The sequence below is a fragment of the Talpa occidentalis genome, unplaced genomic scaffold (assembly GCF_014898055.3).
Source record: "Talpa occidentalis isolate TD23 unplaced genomic scaffold, MPIMG_talOcc4v2.1 talOcc4.12, whole genome shotgun sequence".
Taxonomy (NCBI): domain Eukaryota; kingdom Metazoa; phylum Chordata; class Mammalia; order Eulipotyphla; family Talpidae; genus Talpa; species Talpa occidentalis.
The window spans coordinates 60,562,528-60,583,311 of NW_023601212.1; positions in this window are offsets into that span (position 1 = coordinate 60,562,528).

Sequence of the window (20,784 nt, forward strand, 5' to 3'; positions counted from 1 at the left end):
ATTTATTTATTTATGGATACAAGAACTGGGGTATAGGCCAGAGTTGTGGGGTGGGGGGGGTGGGGATGAGAGGAACCACCAGAGACAGAGTGGGGAGCCGGACAGGCGGATCTAGTGAAATACCCTGGTGAGGGGAGCAGCGGGAAAGGCCGCAGTGGCTGGCTACCTTGATAGTGCTGAGTCTTTCACCCCTGCACCACCAGGGATGCCCCAAATTTGTGGGTGCCTTTTTTTTTTAACCACAATGATTTCTCTAATCTTTGCTGAAGATTCCATAAACTAAGAGTCAACACTTGGCTGTGTTGATGCTCACAAGCTTTCTGGGGTACTTGCCATCATTATTGCAATAAAAAAAAAAACAACTGTGCAGATGTAAATAATTAGCTTTTACTTCTCAAAGTTTTCCTTTTCAAGTTTTCCACTCCGTCTCTGGTGGATCCTCTCATCCCCACCCCTACCCCACAACTCTGGCCTATACCCCAGTTCTTGTATCCATAAATAAATAAATCTTTAAAAAAATTAGAGTTATAATTTCTTTCCAGATGTACATGTATTTAAGCATTAATGGAATACATAAACTAATATGATTCCCATCTGAATAAACAGGAACCTTTTGAACTTTGGGGACATTAGCCTCTCAATCTTGTCCCTACTAGCTCATTTAAGAGCTCATTAAGCTCATTTAAACCCCAAGATAAACCTATGGGGTTTATCTTGTTTGAGAAGAACTAGATTTACTTGATAAGCTTTTATCTATTTTCTTCCCTTGTGATTAAAAAAAATGATGAATTTTCTGTAAAGACAGATTGGTTTAGGGTATCCCCTTGGCAATGTCATGTTCTAAAGAGCCCAAGGAAGTGGACCCAAAAAAAATGCATGTTGCTGAAGGGAAAGAGGAAGAGCATGAGCATCTATGCTGTGAAAATGCATTGAGATGGAGCTGTATGGTAGATGCAGAGTAAAAAAAAAAGCTGCTCTTTGAGGGAAGTGACAGGGCAGGGAAGTTAGAGCAAGTTTGTTTGTGTTCTGTTTGCCCTGGTGGCTCATCTACACCGTGTTCTCCAGACTGGCCAGGTTGTACCCCAGGAGAGAGGCACAGAGACACCCTGATTCTAGGAAGACAGGAAATTAATTCCTAACCCTGCTCCCGAACCTCATTATGGTTGTTGGCATTTTTCTGTTCATCTAGAATACCTGACATAATTTGAATTCCACTGAAACTGATTTGCCCTAACTTGACACCTAGGCCCATACCTTTTCAGGTATCTAAACCTGAAGATAATCGAACAACTTTTTTCTTCAATGAGAAAAGACAACTTTCCTAGGTGATGCTTAACATTTTCATCTACTACATTCCTCAAATTGCACTGTGTTGATTGTACATATTCCTAGGCGCGCTTCTTGCTGTGCTTATTCTAATGCCCAGAAGATATCTGTGTTCATGTACTATACTTTCCCCTGGCAGAAAACCACAAAATGTAGCTCAGAGCTGGAAAAGACCTTAAATGATAGCTAAGTCTTAGCTTAGCTCTGTCACAGACAAGTTATCACCTGTCCAGGCAGATGTGTGTTTCAAATAAGGAACAGAAAATGATGCCAGTTGGATCTTGCCAAGTGCTTTGTTTGCTGGCAAAATACCTCTAGGAGCTCGTCTCTTGTGTTGCTGCTTCTTCCTGTTTATCCGACCACCTGGGCCTTGACATAATGGGTGTCTAGACTGTTTTCACATTCTTCCCTCTCTGCCTGACAAGGGAATTGGCTCAGGGCAACTGTTCTAACATCTCTGAAGGGCAAGAGTAAAAAAACCAGGTAGGCCTCTTCTGTGAGGTTGCCAACCTGCTCTTTCAGAAGCTGATCTTTGACCTGCATATGGCTACAAACAAATGTACATTAAAACAGTGCTTACAGCATCATACTTTAAGACTAGCTTCATGAAATTCAGCAGCAAGCATAAATTCAATTAAAATTAAAATATACAGTCTCAGATCTTTCCCTTTGTACTTCATTTTTCAGGGTTTTTTTTTGTTTGTTTGTTTGTTTGTTTGTTTTGAGGCATGAAATCTCTCTCTGACTAGCTGCAGTAATACTTCTCCATGGTCATACTTTTCCTCCTCTCTATGTTTGTAGAACAACATGAATCTCCCTTTCTCTGGCTCAGTACAAATACAGTCCTCTAATTTGGATCACACCCCTGCTTACACAGAACATCTCCCCGCTATTTTCATCACTTATGATTTCCTTTCCACATGATTTTTTTCTCACAGTCACTTCTTTACCTCCCAAACACCCACTTACTATAATCTTAGCTCTTAGCACCAACAAATCCAATGAACCAACTTTTATTAAGCACATTAATGTCCAATTCAAATGGATACTTCCCATACCAACCTTATTTTAGTAAAGAGTTGACAGTTAATTACTGTTCCCTTCTAAAATGTTCTACCCCCAGATTGTTACAGCAAACTATTCTGTTGGTTTTCCTGTTACTTCATTTTCAGTGTTAGCTTCCTCACCCACACATATCCTAGGTGTTTCCCTAGGATCTACTCTCGTGCCATTTTTCACATTCTCTATTTCTCCCTGCATGCTTCCCTCCACTGCCACAGTCTGAACTGCTACCTAGAGACTGATGGAGCTGATTCAGGTCCCCCCACCTTTTCTGGCAGAGTACACTTTTGTGCTAGCAGTATTAAAAGGTCACCATGTGATGGGACATTTGGGATGGACATTGGAAGAAAATGTAATCTTGGAAAATAAAAATATTGTTGTACACTAATATAACCTCAATTTAAAAGAAAAAGTCACCATCTGTCTCTTCTCCAATACAGATATATAGAGGCAGTTTCCTCTCCTAGTGAAAGGCATCATGGTCATGCTATTGTTTAATGGACTTATTGATGCTCTCCAGCCTCATGGGATACAGAGAACTAAGAAGGAGGTGAGCCCTCTTAGAGTGATAAACTCCGAACCCCTTTCCTGAGCCTGTGAGGAAGGTGTCCTGGACTGAACTAAAAAAACCCCTCAATCTCCCAACCAAAGAAGTGTGGCTAGATCCATGAAGAGTTCCATGAACAAAGACGGAGAAGATGTAGTGGGCTGGCTCTGGTCTGGCATCAGGAGAGAGAAAGTGAAAGGCAGCACTTTATCATGGAAGATGTCAATATGGGAACCCTGGAGTGTGACCCAAGCCATTTCGTTTTTGTTACAGAATTCTTATATCCTGTCAGGCATCAAGTCTTTGATTTCTCATTTTCAAATATCTCCTGGATCTTTCCACACTTTCAATGTTATTGTCAATGACTTGAGTCAGTTTCTCCTTATCTCTAATCAGGACAATTAATAGTCTTATTATTAGTTTTCTATGCCTAAATCTTAACCATATATCATAGCCACATGTCTAATAGAAACATAAAAATGCAAACCCTTGTCTACTTTAGAACACTGGATGGTTTTTCACTATCCACAGGTTAGAGTTCAAACTTTTTAGCACACCTCAAGTGGACTCCATTTTCTGGACTCTGTCTGCCTATTTTGACCTCGATTTTTTCATTTTCCACCTTGTGCTTTATACTGCAGAAAAAATAAACTATCTGTAGTTATCCCTAAGCCACACTTTTTTTGGATTTCCATCTCTTTATTCACACTCTTCACCAAGTTTAAAATGTTCTGCACCTTTTACCTGGTTCTAATCATCTTTTAAGTCTCAGTTGGGGAATTATCAGTTTCTTCACTTTGCTGACCTATTTTCAGGAGTTCTCAATATCATAGCTTGGAAATCCCTTCCTCACACTTATCACAGACAGTGCAGAACAAGTGGTTACACATCAGTGAGAAAACTGAGAAAAAAACTTACAAAAACATCTTAGGAACCCCGAGGAAGTCTTAGCTTAGGCAAGTCTTAGCTTCAATTTTCCCCTGGTCTTGCTCATTTCTTTTTTCCTCCCTCATGTAAAGATACAAAGATTTTGCTATTGTTTTCCTGTAGATTCCTTACAGGATATCACATGAACTGTGCCTAGTTATAACCTAATGAGGTATTTCCTTCTGCTCCTACTTTTCATAATTTCCACTTCTCAAAGTTACTAGGGAAAATAGGTTGAATAGTGTATTACAGACATTAAAAGGTGCGGAATGAGCCTAATGGATTTAATTTCAAATATTCTGCTGCATGTGGTATAATTCTAGAACTTAATCTCTCTTGAGGGCTTAACTCTAAAATGAGGTTAATAACCTTTCCTCCCACATAGGGTTATTGTGAGGATACAGTGAATGAAAACATATAAAGCACACATTGAAACTACTCACTCAAGGGCCTCCCTGATGGCGCAAGGGGTTAAGATGCAACCTATGAAGCTGTCTGCAGCCACTGAAGCACGAGTTAGATCCTCGCCCAGGGAGCTAACCACATGGCGCAGTGGACCTCTCCTGTCTCACCTGCTGCTCCACTAGCAGTGTTATTTCAGTAGATCTGCCTGTTCTGTTCCCCACTCTGTCTCTGGTGAATCCTCTCACCCCCCACCTCTGGCCTGTACCCCAGTTCTTGTATGCGTAAATAAATCAATCTTTTAAAAAAAAACTACTCACCCAAGGTTAAATGCACAGGGTCTGTGGAGCAGGACTGGGATATGCAGGGGAAACAGCATGCAGATGAGGAGAAAAGCCCACGCTAGGGACAGAGAACACTTTTGCTCAGCACACACCTGATGGTTTAGCTTTCACTGCAATAAAGCAGGAACATTGCTAGAGACTCTTCCACTCGCTCTGGTAGGAAGGATCGGAAATGAATCACCCTGTCTAAAGAAGAGTGAAGCAGGTGTGGGAGGGGAAACTATGTAGGAAACTTGTTTAAGTTGCGCCATTGCTGAGCATTTTTCCAGGCAGCTCAGGTCCTACCCTCAGATCCTGACAACAACAGGATTTCTGTGGGCACTTTGGGAAAAGCTGGGTGTGGGCACAAGCTTGACAAGCTAATGTCTGATGACAGTGGCCCTCTCAGGGCACCTGGATTAACGGCTGCTGCTGGTCCGCCTATCGGGATGCCAGAGCAAGCGGGGCATAGAACTCTCTGCACACAAGGGCAGAAGGATATCGTCCCTATGCATCAACTCTGTCCCCAGCTTTTCATCTATTCCTCTGGTACTTGATCTCTTCAGTCCAAAGACTTTTTTCTACAGACAAAGCAAGTTCCATATAGCCCATAGGAGAATGGGGAGTGTGCCTGCTAGTGACTTAGTAGGTGAGGGGTTACTAATGTTTAAATATTAGTATTTGACCAAATCTCCCATCACACTTTGAGATTTACCTTTTGTCTGATGGGATATCAAAAGGCAAGTGTTTCAATCCCAACAAGAGGCGCTTCAGTACTCTTAGCAAAAGGAGTCGTTACAGCAGAATAGCGACACAGACCGCTGAGTTCAACATAAGTACTAGGGAATGAGGCCCAAAGCTAGTTTAGAGGATTTTCCTTTAACAATGGGGTGATCTAAGTCCCCATAATTCACATGATGAATCTTACAGTTGTTTTTGGCTTAGGTGAATTTTCTAATTTCCACTAAAATAGAAAACTGTTACTTCAAATAGTCTCAGGCTTCTTATTCACTGATTAGCAGAATGTGTGTATTATTGTTTCTTCCCAGGGAGCATGAAGTCATCTGTAGGTATATCTTAACAGTGTAAGGCAAATCTTGATGTTGGCTTCTGTCTTTTGCAACATTGGAGTACATCACAAGTGTCAGCATAAACTCCTAGCGATGTATGTATCCACTGAGATTCACCATAATATTGTAGATTCACATATTTTGTTATGAAATAAAATCATATAGAGTGGGAAGATCTTCTGTGGAGCCTACGCCAGTCTTAATCGCATCATAAGACATGTTGATAGGATTTTATCATTTCTATATGCAAATTTTTTTCATATATCAACACTAACAGTAATAGTAACACATGCAGGGTTTACCACCAGGAGCACAATGCTATTCTAAGTACTTTCTATGTATACACACATATGATCTTACCACTACAAGGTAGGTATCATGGTCATTCACATTTTATTGATGAGGAACTGAAGGTCACAGAAATTCAATGATCTCCCCAAGGTCACACAATAAGGAGAGTCAGAATCTCTAAAATATATACATGGTGACGCTTTATGTATGCTTGTGTGTATGTATTCCCAAAATTCTTTGATATTACTTTCACTGAGAGGTAGACTCCAAGTCCTATCTATGAATTTTGTTTCTGAGACTTCATGACAGGAAGAATACAGCAGATGTGATACTTTAGCTATTTCCAGGTCCAATCCCTATGGAACTAGCTGCTGCTACTTCTTATCCCTGACTTTTGGACTCGGTCATTGAACCACCCAAGTAGAAAAGAACAAAGATCTTACTCTGTTTTACATAATTAGTCACACATCTAAGTTTTCTTTCTCTCTAAAATTTTCTATGAAGTCTATACTTTTTTAAAAAAAGACTAATCTGATTAAGATGAGAAATAATGTTAATTGAGTATCATGGACCAATTTCTCCAACAGTTTCTAATAAGAAGTTTCTAATAAGTTTGTGATAAGAACTTTCAGGTAGAGATTCCCAGGTTAGACAAGTCTCAGCATTAAATAAGACAACATGTCTTTCTTTCTAAACCTGGACTCAATGTGGGATTACATTTCTTGGAATTCAGTTGAATGAACAGAACATGTCTTGGCTTCTTATATTTTAATTAAATGAATTGACTCACCTCTAAATTAAGTAGCATTTATACTTTACACTTTAATGCTTACATATTTCCAGACAAAATTCTTTTTCAGTAGGCCTTTAGGAAATACAAAAGACACCCAATTCACCTCAACTGAAGAAAACCAGTAAAGGGCACTGTTGCCCCTTGACTGGAGGGGCAGTGGGCATATTTGGAAAAAGAATGGTTATTTTTCTTCTCTTTTTTTTATTTCCACATACATTCAGATAATCCCTTACCTTTGCCCCTATCTCTTCATAAGAGGGGAGGAGAAGTAAAAGAAAGTGAGAGAAGGAGGGGTAGATTGGGAAGATATCTCAGAGAGCATATTTACATGTTTTCAGCACTTTAAACTTTACAAAAAAATGGACTTCCTGTGTAGCAGATCATACACTACTCATTCATGGGCCTGTGAGAATTAGTGATTTGCAGTAGATTGCTAACTTTTTGGCAGTAAACAATCTGAAATCTGTAAATTCAGCGATTATTGTACTAATTCTAGTAACACCCTTAGTAGGGAGGGTCACCTCCAGGAGCCTGAACAAAATCACCAAAGACGCAGAGGTTGATCTTCCAAAGTCAACAACAGTTTGTCTTCTTGGAAGTGCCACATGTCATATGCCAAAGTTTCCCCTTCCATCTCCCCTCTAGATCACATTTTAATCTCCTGCCTCAATCCTTTGAGGTTTTAGGATTAGGATTTAAAGTGGAGCTCAAAAATTTGCTTGACTCTTTCATGGAGGTGAAGATGAGGGAGAAGGAAGTGGTGTCTTGCCAGGATACATTTATTTCTTTATGTTCATTTGGTTTATCTCATGGAGGAAGATTGCGTTGAGGCACAGAACTCCCCCATACCTCTGGTGTGTTCTCATACCCTCAAGAAGTCAGAACAAAATGAAGCCACTTAACACATGGCCATGCCCTAGTTTGTACTTTCTTTCCTTTTATTCACATCAGAAAAACAGAATGAAATTATATTTCCTCATAATAATCAAGGAACTTGGAAGATTGCTTTCTGTCAGAGCCAGAAGCCCCCTTGGGGATGTGGCAGCTAGCAATTTCAGGCTCTATCATAAGATGTCCTCAGGCATGTATAGGGGAAGCTGAAGAGACCCCTCTTCAGACCCCAGTTCAGTGTGGTTCTGCTTTGACTCTCACATGCCATGGCTTTGCCTAACTTTTTATTGGCAAAAGGCTACCACCATTTTTAAAAGCATAAAGAGTTATCCACCCTCTCCAATCATTTTATTTTGCAGGTGGCAAAGCAAAGATCCAGGAACTTCAGTGTGTTTCAGAAGCACAGTCAGAACCTAGACCTATATCCTTTTCCTTCTTCCAGTCCTTTCCCTGGGCCAAGTTTATAATTCATATGATTCTACTAGCCAAGTGGTAGTGGGATCCTGGGATAAAGTAAGCTGACAAACGTGGACCTCTTCCACCAGTAAGCCATCTTGGAAGCTTCACTACCTCTGTCATAGCCTCTACTTCACACCAGGCTCATTGTGAGGTGGAAGCGTGAGAATCCCTATCAGTTATGCTCTGTTTATCCCCACATGGACCATATGGAGCTGCAACAGCCAGAGGGATTCTGTCTGCAGGTCTGCAAAAAGTAGGTTCTCCTGACAGGAATATCCCACTCCAGGTCCATTAAACCCCCCAGCTCCAGAACAAAGATGTTAACAAGTATTTTACTTTAAAAAGTCAATGGGTAGAGTACTCTGCTGAGGTCATGCTTGTGATATTACTTCAGAGTAATATTTCTCTGCCTTCCTGATCCTAAATTGTTATGAAATGATACAGTGCTTTCATCTGTGTTAAACAGCCTGACAATTTTTATTATTTTGTTTTTAAGACAATTTTTACTTTCTTGTTTCTAAGAGAACCATAGAAGTTTCCTTAAGAGCTAGGATCAGATTGTGAGAACCTCATTTTCCAAACCTGTGAGTAGAGCCTATAAATAAAGATGCACATATACAGCTTAAATAGAATATTAGAATTAGATATTATCTTGGAAAATGCAGCATCTGTAGCAATTGGTAAATACAGAGAGCAGAATGATATTCTTTTTTTTTTTTTTTTTTTTTAAAGATTTATTTATTTATTTATTTATACAAGCACTGGGTATAGTCAGAAGCACGGGAGGGTGAGAGAATTCACCAGAGCCAAAGCGGAGAGCAGAACAGGCAGAATGACGAAGAACACTGCTGAGGGGAGCAGTGGGCAGCAGGAGAGGTCTGTGCACCATGTGAGACCCTCGCCCAGAGGCCAGGGATCGAACTGGCACTGCAGAGGCTGCGGGCAGCTTCGCAACCCAGCGCTCAACCGCTGCACCTCCGGGGAGGCCCCCAGAATGATATTCTTAAAAGGTCTGAGATTCTCAAGGAGAAAAAATTTTGATCCAGGCTGTGTAGACCCTATAGCCAAAACAGAAATGACCGAGAAACAGTGCAGATGGTGGCCAAATATAAAAATGAAATGAATGTTCATCAATAAGTAAAATGAAAGATAACTACACATTTGGAGGTCATAGAATGATGACATCCTTTTAAATGCAATCCTAAAATCATATTGAACATAGTGTGTAAGTAAGTTTAGGCTAGACACCCTAGGAGATCCAATTCAAAGAGAAAATGCAATATTCCAAGCTGATGGTGCAACACAGTCCCAGACAGAATGGACTCTGTCCAGATGGGGCCACTTGGGAACTGGTGTGGACAAGTTGTCTGTCATCTGGTATAGGAAGTAGGGCTTCTTGAAGACCATTTAAAATGACTCCCAGACCTTGTCAAAGTATTGGAAGTAACAAAATAACACATCTGTAGTGTCAGAGTGATTTGGAGGAAATTTCATTAGAGGTAAGCAGGACTGGGGTGTGCAATTAGCCAAATGGTTTGCAGTGCTGGACAGAAAATTACTAATTTTAAATTGTTTGGCAGCAATGGTGATACTGATCTTAGTCACTAAGGGGAAAATTTCTAATTTTCCTGTTTCCGTTGGGAGGTGAGAAAAATGGCCAAGAATAGTCAGAAATATTACAGCCTGCTGGAATGGCAGTGTTCGGTTATATGTTTTCCTTTATGTTTAAAATTTCAGACTGGAACTTGATAAATGAGTCGAGAACTTACAATGGAATATGGCCTAAGAAGTACCAGGATAGTCTATTTTATTGCTGAAGGATCAAGAATGCATTTAATGGCAGCCTGAAACCAAAACAGGTGGAAAAAAACCCACTATTTGTTCTAAACCTACATCTTTGGCTCTTTTCTCTCTCCTTGAGAACTATGTTTTACAAAGATAGTGAGTATAAGTGCTCCTTGAGTGACACAGGGAAGATCTATTTATATAAAGAGTACTTTTTTAAAATTATTTCATATATATTTTACATCATTTTTCTATAAAGAGTTCAAAGGAGACAGATCACAGTGGTTAGAGCAACCAAGCAAATAGTGAATTGCACTTGATTTTCAGGGTGGGTAAGAGTCAGAGTAAATGGAAAGAGTCAGAGGAGGAGGAAAATGCCATGTACAAAGGAAGCAAAAAGCACAAGGTCACTATTATTCCTGATTTTAACAGAGAAGACTGGGGCTCAGATAAACTAAGAAACAGGATACACCACTTGAATTTTACTATATTGGGAAATTAAAGTAAAGCTACTTGATAGCAAAACAGACATTCCTTCCCCCAGAATCTAAGTTCATAAGGACGACTGGCAGTAAACAAGTGACTATGATACAATAAATGTTTGTGAATTGAAAGCTGTTTCATTATTTTTCAATTTCATTTAGTTATGCTTTTCATGACATGTCAAAAAAGGAAGCCACATTGCTTTCTAGAGAAATATTTATTTCCTTAACTGATGTCACCCACTTAACCCACATAGGGGAGAGATTTCTCCAAATGGAGAGAGATTTCTCCAAATGGAGAGACCATCACATGGTCTAAAACATTAGAGGGTGAAGGGATGCTGAAAGGGGGAAAAGGACTAGGACAAAGGAGCTTAGTTCTCAGATGTTCTGAATTAAGCTAATGATCCCTTCCTTCTTAGAAACACTCCAGGGTTTCAGAAATGAAAGTTTCTGTCACAACAAGTAAATAATGTGCAATAGAAGAGATTTATCTTCTCACTTCGAACTATTCGTCCATTGTCTCTGTGCTCCTGGCTCCTGGTGGTTTGCTGGTTCTAGCCTTATTAAGTGAGTAGGTAGTTGATAAATTGCTGAGTGGTCTGTGAGATCAGAAAACATTATTAACTCAATCCCCTAAATCTGAAGGTCAAAATTAGCTAAGTGAATAAAAAAGAAACTAAGTAATTGACAAGAAGAAAATACTTTTAGGATGGCTGCAATTATCTGGGAAAAGGAAAGTAGGAGACTTACTAGGGGCTAGAGAAAGAGTAACTGGCTATTTGACTCTCTGCTGTCTTTCAGGGAGGGAAGGCAAAGTCAGGCAAAAATTCCCTAAAATGCTTTGCCAGTTTCTACTAGAGCCCTTGTGTTTGGGCTGTGTATGTCTGACATTCTCAGTAGACTGAATAAAGACAGTGACAGATGTTAGCCTTATTTGTATTCCCCCTCTTACACATAGTAGATGCCCATCAAATGTTGAGTGGCTAAGTGTCTAGATGGAGGGATACAAATGACCACACATACCACTGTTAAGCAAACCAAACGTAGTAGAAGATTTAACATTAACCTGGCAGTGGAATAAAACTAACACTGTGAAAAGTTCACTTCCATGAATGTCTCAGATAAACTGAGACATATATGTTAGCAGTCAAAGAGTGAGTAATCTACTCAAAAAGCATATTTATTTTCAAGGAAGGAAATCATCTGAGAGGGCATTTGCAATCTTTCCCTTTTAATTATTACAATGCTAGAGAATAGATTAAATCTATTGAGCATTAATAAACAAAGCAGGATGAAACAAAAAACAAACACAGGTGTCCAGATCATATTCTCAGATTCCAATCCAGTGAGTTGGAGTTTAGGAACCAGAACAAAAGGAAGATGAGAATCATCACCCAGACACTTGACAAGTCTGCCCTCTGACTTAAGTATCCAGGCCATCTGGAGTGCTTTTAAAATACCATTTCCTATAACAGTGGTTCTCAACTTTTCTTTTCTTCTACTAATCTTGTCTCTCCTCCCAGCTCCTCAATCTGTTCCTGTCTCCTTACACTTGAACCCCCTTAACCCAATTATTGTCTCTGTTTATTACCTCGGAAGAGGAAAGCGACAGGGCAAAAAAGTTGACATCTCTTGAGTTGAGAGCTATTTCTTTACTTTGCTTCTAAAATTCTTATCTCTGTAGGGAAAAGTGATAGCTTTGGGTTCATGTAAAATGTTTGAAAAACAACACTGGAGCTTCCCCTTTTTACTAGAAAAAGATCCTCTAGACTGGGGAAGATGTCGAGAAGAACAGATATGATGTAAATAGATAATTGGGTGGAATCTAGTGAGAGGGTCTGATATCCTATTTTCTGGGAAGAGTCACAGACAACTGACAAGATCACTGAGAGATTTAGGGGAGGAGAGAGAATTAACACTCTGCAGAAGAAGGAGCAGAGTCAGAGAGGAGGGCTGACTGTGATGGATCCACACAGGAGAGTTCCGAGGACAACAGACAAAAGCACCATGTCCCAGGATGACCTAACAGTAGAAGAAAATGGTCCCTCTGACTCTAATGGGGGCCCACAATCTGTGAGCAGATTTGACAGCCTTTACACAAGAGGAGGGGACAGTGTAGCAGCAGCATGAATAAACACAAATGAGGACCAGGGTAAACCATAACATCCCGGTAAAAACTGGTGGGAATGAATGATGTGTTCTGGCAACCCAAATGCAAGTTCCTCAGTACTGAACCACAGTTCTGCAGAAAAGGGGAAGATATCTTAAACTGAATGAGGTTAAGTTTCCCTTTTCTTGGTGTAATTATGAGCTCAAAGTAGCGAGATAAAAATATAAACAATTTGTATATCCTGCACAACTAAGTGTGTGACATCCATTGCTGCTATTTATTTGTCTCTGCATCTACCTCTCCCTCCCTCCACCTCTCGCTCTGTTCACCTCTCCCTCTCTCCCTCTCTCCACTACCTCCTCCTCCCTCCCTCCTAACACCCATTCATTCATCTGCCTATCCATTCTTTTATATCGTCCATTTTTTCCCAGAATGGAACCAAGAGAGTTTGCAAATTTATATGACCAAAGAATCTTGGTACTACCACATAGATAAATAAGTTGGACCAGGGATGTAACACAAAGAAAACATATTAGAGTAAACCATATCCTTTGCCTATATTGTGCCTATTTTTGCTCGCTTGCTGGATTTGTTCCATTGATTGATAATTTTGCTTAGGATTAAACATATACATACAGACACAAATGTGTGAAATTTTTAATTATTGCATTTAAAATTTTGTAGTGGAGTTCTTTGACTAGGAACCAGAAACCTGGCAATATCAGATCTTGGATTGCACTTTGTGGTATGTGTTATATAGAATTCAGTCTCATATTTTTAAACTAGGAATGGTGTTTTGTTTTATTCATTATCATAAAAGCTGGTGACAACAGTATTCTAACAGGGAATTTTTATAATAGTTTTTAATATCTCTTACTTTTCTACTCACAAAAGTGAGTACAGTAATATTGTAAATAACATTTTGAACAATTTTAATTCTTTTTTAAAAGCCTCAAATCAGAAAACCATTCTTCAAACTCAAATCCCTACTTTTGGGTCAGGTTTGGCCATCTCTTTCATTCAGGGGAGTGGAGACCAATTTTATTATGATAGTGGATTCTACTCTACCTTGACAAATGAGTTTCCTTAAACTGTTTCCTTAGGAAACAGCAAAGAAATATTATAATTAGCTATCATTAATAAATGTCCCATGCAAAAATTTTGAAATAATCATGTGGCTTGTAATTATAACCCAAAGGGTTAAGTTTTGATCTAAACTCTCCCATAAGTTATTTCTAAAATTTCCCTGTGAATAAACATGAACAAGAATATTTTCCCCCCAACAAGTCTAAAAAGTCTTTAGCACCATGTAATGAATGGCCAAGCCACCAAATTTGTATGTTCTATAGCAGAATAGGAACCAACCACTTGTTCATGAAGTAAAGTATTGCACTGTCTGTGGTTTGGGTACAAGACCATCTCCAGTTAATGGAACTAATAACCACATCCATAATGGGTAAGATTTTAAACTTCCTAGCACACATTTCTGTGAGCAATGTAGTAGGCAGAATTGATGTACAGGTCCTTCTAAAACTATGCTGCCTTGGATCTAAGTTTCACTATTATCTAATACAGCAAATACTATAATGTTATAGTAGCAATACAAATAGCTACTGACTTCACGAGAAAGCCATTGAAGTATAATTTGTACATCAGAGTAATCTGCACTAAATCTTTCAAGATTGTTTCAATGTAATTTTTTAAAAAAATGTATTTTATTTATTTATGCATATAAGAACTGGGATCTGGGCCAGAGGTGCAGGGGTTGAGAACATTCACCAGAGTCAGAGTGGGGAGCAGAACAGGCGGATCTATTGAAATACACTGCTGAGGGGTGCAGTGGGAGAGACAGGAGAGGTCTGCTGCGCCATGTGGGTTAGCTCCCTAACCGGGGATGGCACTCGTGCCACAGTGGCTGGTGATAGCTTGATAGCATTGAGTCTTTAACCCCTTTGCCACCAGGGAGGTCCTCAATGTATTTTTTTTTTAAGTCACTTGCTGAGGTTGTATCTCTCCTTGACTTCTTGAGTCTTTTCCAACATTTTTATATAGTAAAAATATTAATAAATACCACAAAAATGAGAGTATTATTTAAGTATGTGCTATCAGCTGCAATAAAAAATATTCCAAATGATTTGACTTTCTTAGAACCTGCCCTGTGTCTAACTTGTCTTCAGCTATGTCTGCAAAATAAGCAACTTTATGTTTGGTTAGACTTCCATTTCACACGGTCACTCATGATTAGTACACATAATTTCTGTTCATATTACCCACAATTTTTATTATCTATAAATACAATTGATTCCAGGAAAAATTTTCTTAATACACAGCTGCATTTCATAACAAAATGTCACTTAGTCCTAATTTAAGTCACAAATTTTTTTTTTAAAGATTTATTTATTTATACAAGCATTGGGCACAGTCAGAAGCGCGGGAGGGTGAGAGAATTCACCAGAGCCAGAGTGGGGAGCAGAACAGGCAGACGATGAAATACACTGCTGAGGGGAGCAGGGGGTGCAGCAGGAGAGTCTATCATGGCGGGACCCTCGCCGGCGACTGGGGATCTAACCGGCACTGCAGAGGCTGCGGGCAGCTTCGCAGCCCAGCGCTCAACTGCTGCGCCACCAGGGGAGGCCCTAAGTTACAATTTTGGGGGGTACATTATTTATATTAGCATCTTTGATTTCTAAAAAACAAGTTTTATTTTGTTTGATCTTAAATTCACTGGGGATACCCTGGTTACATCAGTAGCCATATGATGGAATCCTGGCCAATAAGAAGTGCTTGATGATACAGACAGATGTTGTCTTCATAGACTCACTCATGCAAGCAGGAGGTACTACCACGTAGCAGGAGAAATTATTGTATCTACTCATGTGCCAATCTCAAAATGTGCTCACCCTCTTCTTTTAGATTTTCAATGGCTCCCATCACTTCTGTGCTATAAGCCAAGCTTCCAAGGCACACTTTCCAACCAAACTGACTGCTGATTCACCTGTGATAACTCTTCTCAGCTTTCACCCTAAGGTGTCAAATGTGCATCACCCTGAACCACCACTGTTCCATAGATTTGCATGTACTATTTTTTTTCTGTTGAAAGTACTTCTTCTCTCCTGCCAGGCCTACTGACAGGCCAACAACTTGGTGTCCAAAGCTCAGTTTTGCTCTTATCTCTTCTGGGGAGTTTATCTTGAATGATTAGCTGCTCCTCTGCTGTGTTTACCTTTTTCATAGCTCTTGAAACTGTTAACTTTCCTGTTTTATTTTCAACCTCATAGCCTGTCTCTGTCTTCTCCATATCTGTTTATCTAGCTAGATACACAGCAAACACCTGAATGGTGAATATACAATCTTTTACCTCTAGTTTCAAGCCTAGCACAGTGATCCTAGGTCAACTGCTTATCTTCCTAAATGCTGGTAAATGACTAATGCTGTAAGCCTCCATAATTTCTCAGCCAATCATTTAATAAATATTTACTGACTTTTAATTGCAAAACTCCCTTTTGTACATGATACAAAGTATATTGTTTTTTATTCCAGCTGCATGAGCAGGCATTCAGACCTCCAGTGGAACACCATAACTTTGGGCAGAGTTGACCTCAACAGTGTAGGCCTACACATACTTATTGCAACATATTAAAATTGGTTATTTGCATAGAAAATCCATATTTCCTTTTTATCTTCAAAACCAGAAATTATTGGTATCACTTTGTATTTCCTCATGGCAACATCAGACTAAAACTGCAAAAGTTAGCCTCCCCTAAGAGGGGCAGTTGACAGTGCAACTGATCATTCTCGTAATATCAGCTATGATTCAGTATCATACTCGAGTCCAGTTTCGCCCTTTGGTTACCTCCTGACCTTTTTGAACCAATCTTTTATGAAAATATGCTACTCATATGAGTAATGAATAAACATAAGTCAGATTTGCAGATTTAAAGTTGAGTATTATATGGAAATTTGTTCTGGCATTGGTAGGGCTGATGAAGGAAATTTTTTTTTTTTTTTTTAACATACAACTAGTTCTTGTTGTGGTTTTCTGGCAATTAGCCTCAATTAAAGCTTTGAATGTTCTTACATGTCTGTCACCACAAATTACTCACAAACCAAATGATCCCAACTGCCGTTGAAGCTAAAGCTATCTTTGGGGCCTCCCTGGTGGCGCAGGTGGTTGAGCGCTGCACTCTGAAGCTGTCCACAGCCTCTGAAGCACCGGCCAGCTGGGGAGAAACCCACATGGAGCAGCAGACCTCTTCTGTCTCCCCTGCTGCTCCCCTCAGCGGTGTATTTCAGGCAGTCTGCCTGTTCTGTTCCCCAATCTGTCTCTGGTGAATCCTCTCACCCTCCTGCGCATCTGGCCTGTACCCCGGTTCTTATATAAATAAATAAATCTTAAAAAAATATATTGAGAGTTCCCTGTGCCATCCAGATACTGGGTTCTGATTAAAATTGCTTTTGACTGACAACTTTGAAAATCATGTAATCAGTGTTAATTTTATTCCTTAAATACAAGCAAGGGAAATGACCTTTTTTAAATTCTTAAAATGGGGTGAGAAGAGATATTTCTGACCGAACTGTATGCTACTGTTACCCTACTAAGATCCCCTTCATTGAGAAGGTGCACCCAAACCCCAACAGCATTGAACATCATCGCAAAGGTCCCCCAACTGCCTCTTCCCCAGAGAACTTCCATTTGAGAGAAGTCATCTCCCCACAGGTCAGCCACCGATGTCTGACAGAGACTGACAATACTGACTCCCGGCCTCAAAGTGGCATTGACTGTGGCATAATTCATGCTCCAGAACTCCTTGTGGACATGGGATGAAGCCCTTTTTCTTCTGAAGGCACTTCCTCAATAAACTTCCTTTATAAATATCTATCTCGGGATCAACACTTCCAGGGAACTTGCATATACCAGGGAATATGCAACACCTGAGTAGATTCAACTTGTACCTGAGTACAAGGATCAGGTAGATTTCAAATATTATGCTGTTATTTGAAGACGTAAAGGCATTTTGTTTACCTTGAATCAGGCCCCTTTTAACAGACCCATTGACTCACATCCTGCTCCCCCCACACCAATGGATATTCATTCTGCTCTGGATTTGTCATATATACACACAGATTAGGATGTAACAGACCCATTTGGGTCACGCAAATATATAATGATACATCCACACTACCAAATGTAGATTTTCTGATAGGTTCCTAGGGGAAATAATCTACTAAAAAGTTCAGTTCTCGGGGGCTTCCCCGGTGTGCAGCATTTGAGTACTGGGTTGTGAAGCTGCCCGCAACCTCCGCTGCGCCGGTTCGATCCCCAGCTGCTTCCCGGCCACGGCCACCGGAGGAGGGTCCCACATGGCGCGCAGACCTCTCCTGCCGCCCGCTGCTCCCCTCAGCAGTGTACTTCAGTCCTTCTGCCTGCTCTGCTCCCCGCTCTGGTGAATTCTCTCACCCTCCAGCGCTTCTGACTCTACCCAGTGCTTGTATGTATGTATGTATGTATAAATCAATCAATCAATCAATAAATCTTTAAAAAAAAAGTTCAGCTCTCACTTCTGGATCAAATAAGGAAAACAGAATATAAGGTAAAGGAAAACAAGATAAAAAATAGCCAGAAATTCCTGTCATCATCAATAAATTTTGCCTAAAACACCAGCAGTCCCTTTTGTAGCCTATTAGTAAGAGTCTAATTTTATTTTGTTGACAAGTGTGGGTTTTTTATTTTTGCTTACTGAAAGTTAGCTGTTGCATCACTCTGCAGAAAGATGGGAGAGCTTCTTTGGTTGTGACTCCAAAGCAATGGATCCAGAACTGCTGCAATATACCGAGGTATTTTTAGGTTTTAGGAATGGGGCAGGTTATCATAAAAATTACCAAAGACTCCATTTTTTAAGATGAGAATAACTTAGCCTGTGACTATAAAACAACACCTGCAATAACAGAAAATGACACCTTCTGAGTTAGGAATTTCTATCTTGAGCTCTAGGTCCTTAAAAAATAATAGCATACTGTAAAATGAAAGAATTTGTAATTGTAAAGTACCAATCAACATTAGGCAGGATAAGCAGGGAAGGACAAAACAGTAATTTAAGTGATAGGCAGGATTCTATCACAGTTTCTAGTTCTCTAGAACTTGCTATGTGCTGGGTTACTTCCTTCATGAGACATATACAAAACTAAATAGAGCACCCATGGAACTTTAATGGACTCTGAGAAATGTGAATTTTGACAGGTTGTCATAGAAGTTCAATACAAACTACATGAACATTGTCTAATACAGCTTGTCTGAGAGTATGTAGGTATATATGGGATTGTATATACTATACCAAAGGGACATATGGGACAGTAGAGAGAGGAACTGCACTATAATCTTCTAGTTCTTTCATTTGCAACTAACAGCAATCCAATTAGTGGTAAACATTATGCCTATTCCATGGATTAGAAAACCAAGGCCCAGAATTCAAGTAACTGATGCCTTGACCATTTCATAAAAAAGCAGAGTTTAACAAAAAAGTTATAGAGTGGAATAACACTGGAAATGTTGGTTTGACCTTCCCAATCTCTACCTCTCCCCCAAAGAGAATAACACCTCAAGGGATTTTGCTAGAAATACTTCAGCAATACTGTAAGAGATCCCTTTGATTTTGGCCCAGAAACTGTCTTTGCAAATAGAAGGCAATATATCCATAGAAATAGTAACATAAATTGTCTCCAAATTAATAGCTATAGAAACTTACCTAATGTTCCTAAATATAGTTGAGATTCTGTCCCATAAGGACCTGATAAAAGCCAATTCCTAGCTTTACACACACACACACACACACACACACACTTGACTGGTTCTGTTTTTTCTATAGAAATCTGACGAAAGCTTTCTCAAATTCAATAGTAGTACTGAATTCATTGGGTGGTGGTTAAGATTAAAATTATGCATATAAATTTAGGTGAAAGTATGACAAAGAATAAACACTCACTTGTGGTAGGGAAAAAGTGAACACACTGACCTTTCTGGCATTTTCCCTCTTATAGGTCTCTACTGTAATATTGACTTACTGCTGATAGGATCTTTGATCTCTTTCTTTTTTAAATCTACATCCTTTCAGATTCCTGTTTTCTACCAAGCACTTTCTCATTGCTTAATTATGTTTTATTTATTATTATTCATCATTCCCTATAAGGTAACCAGTATCTCCTCTTGCAGAACAGATCCCACAAAGTAAGGAGACAGTCTCTGTAGTTTGTCTCCAATACAACAACTCAAAAAATACAATTTTGGGACTATCTATTCTACATGGCTGGGTAGTCCATATTTCTCTTGCCCTGATACATCTGAGAACCCAACTGTTCTGCGTGGGACTGCAGTATCTCATACAGCCCAACCCAACGTAGTGAAAGGGGCTAGCTGCCATTGTTTATGCTAGGGTTAGGGAAAGGGTTCAGGTGCTAGAACTCAATTTCAAGCAGTAGGGATCCCTGTAATTGAGAAAGATCTCTTCCTGTCCTAGCAAAAATTGACCCAGGTAATCAAGAAGATGTGGTACATATACACCATGGAATATTACTCAGCAATCAAAAAAGATAAACACATGCAGTTTGCAGCAACATGGATGGAGCTAGAAGGGATAATGCTCAGCGAAATAAGTCACAAAGAAAAAGAAAAATACCAGATGGTCTCACTTATAGCAGGAATTTAGAAAACCTAAATAAGGCCAGGAAAAAGACTAATTAATGCAAAGTAAAAATCAAAATCAACAAGCAACTATAAACCAGAGACACACTACGGGAGGTGGGGGGGCAGGGAGAGGAAGGATTAGGGTCAAAATAAGGGGGGGTGCAATTATATGGGGAATATAACCAAAATGAAAATGCATACATTGTGCAAAAATGAAAAATGATGTAAGAATTATATAAATTAAAATATTAAAAAAAGTTGACCCAGGCATAGCACAGGAAAATTATTAAGGATTTGGTCTGTTTGTGATGACAATTTTGTGTATCACCTTAACTGGTCCATGGGTGCCCAGGCAATTGTTCAACATTTATTCTGAGTTTGACACTGATGGTGTTTTTGTGTGATATTAACATTTGAATCCGTAGATTCAGTAAAGCACATTGCCCTCTCTTAAGTCAGGGGAACACCTCCTGCTTGACTAGTTTGAGGTAGGACATTGGTCTTTTCTGCTCTTCAAACTCCAACTAAAACATTGCTCTGCTTAGGAATTCAGCCTGCCAGTTTTTGGACTAGAAATTACACCACAAGCACTGTTGGGTCTCCAGCTTATTAACTGCATATCTTGGGACGCTTTA